Source organism: Myotis brandtii, unplaced genomic scaffold, assembly GCF_000412655.1.
Source record: "Myotis brandtii unplaced genomic scaffold, ASM41265v1 scaffold179, whole genome shotgun sequence".
Lineage (NCBI taxonomy): Eukaryota > Metazoa > Chordata > Mammalia > Chiroptera > Vespertilionidae > Myotis > Myotis brandtii.
The window spans coordinates 5,044,115-5,045,548 of NW_005356635.1; the positions used below are offsets into that span (position 1 = coordinate 5,044,115).

The window sequence follows — 1,434 nt, forward strand, 5'->3', positions numbered from 1 at the left end:
AGTGGGGGGCGGTAAGGGCAGAGGGTGGGGTGGGAACCTGGTGGAGGGGAGCTATGGGGGGGAAAAAGAGGAACAACTGTAATAATCTGAACAATAAAGATTTAATTTAAAAAAAAAGTTACTTCATCTCTCTGAGCCTTACTTGCTTCATCTGTAAAATGGGATATCAGTAGTATGAGCCTGAATTAGTTGAAATAGGACAGGCTATGCTGTTGTAACAGCCCAAAGTCTTTATGACTCAATATAATAAAAGTTTATTTTTTATAAACAAGCTTCATTCACTTTATTTTTCTTGCTGGAGCTTGGGTCCTCTGCACTGAAACTCTGGGATGGGTCTTTACAAGATGGCCAGTGAGTCCCTGATAGGGAGACTTGGTGAACACAGTCTCTTTCCAGAGGTTGGGTGTGAGAGAGCTTTAGGTTTTGGAGATGGCATCAAATGTGGCCTTGGTGAAGTTGCCCAGGGTGTCAGTGCAGCCTCTGGCCGAGGTGTAGCAGTTGTGGATACTGGCCGTCATCAGCAGCGTCTTGGGCACAGGAGCTGAGACTATGTCAGGATCCCTGGGGCTGGCATGAGGCCACCAGCACAGAGCCACAGCGGCGGTCACCTCAAAAGAGACAGTGTGGGGCTTGTGGATCTTGTTCCCTCAGTTGGAAGCCTCCCTGCAAAGGGACAATAGAGACCTGAGCCAGGCCTACAAATGTCAGTGGCTACTTCCTTCGAGCATTTAATACCCATACCAACATGTCCATTGTAGTCCCAAATGACAACAAATGCCTTGAACTGGGTCCTCTGGCCAGTGCAGGTTAGCTTTTGCTTCCGCATATCTTCAAAACCTCATCCTTAAGGATGCCCCCAGGAAAAAGTCAATGACCTCAGAGTTCTTGATGGGCAGGGAGAAGAGACAGATCTCCTTCAGGGACTTGATCTTCATGTCCTTGACCAGGAGGCCCAGCTTGGTGACAGGGATCCACTCCTTGTCCTCGGCTTTGAGCTCCTCACCAGGCCTCAGCGCTGACCCTGGCCCCGGATGCATGCTGCTGCCCATCCTCCATGGAAGCCCCTGCAGCATCCCACCTTCCCCCTCACCCCCCTGCAGCACCCATGTCACCCGCCATTTGGTGTTTTCTGGGAGCAGAAGTAAAAGTTTATTTCTTGTTCCATTGTTGGATGGAGATGGATGGCTTTCCTGAGCAGCTCTCTCTGAATATCTAGGCTCCTTTCATTGGGCACAACTTGTGTAGGTGAAGAGAGAGCAAAAAAGGACTGTGGGAGGTTGGCAGGGAGCACATAACTCCTGCCCATATTCCATCTTCCAGAAAATGATCAACTCGACTTCAAGGGAGGTTGGGAAATGCCGTGAAACACACATATTCAGTGGTAGAACACGGTTGGTTTCAACCACAACCATCTTTTAGAATTTCTGTGAGAAC

The 1,434-nt window shown here is 49.2% G+C and overlaps 1 pseudogene; it reads right to left on the bottom strand.

Annotated features, from left to right (window-relative positions):
• Window positions 1–278: 278 nt before the first annotated feature.
• On the bottom strand, window positions 279–1,049 carry LOC106725634 (annotated as a pseudogene).
• Between the last annotated feature and the right edge of the window lie 385 nt (window positions 1,050–1,434).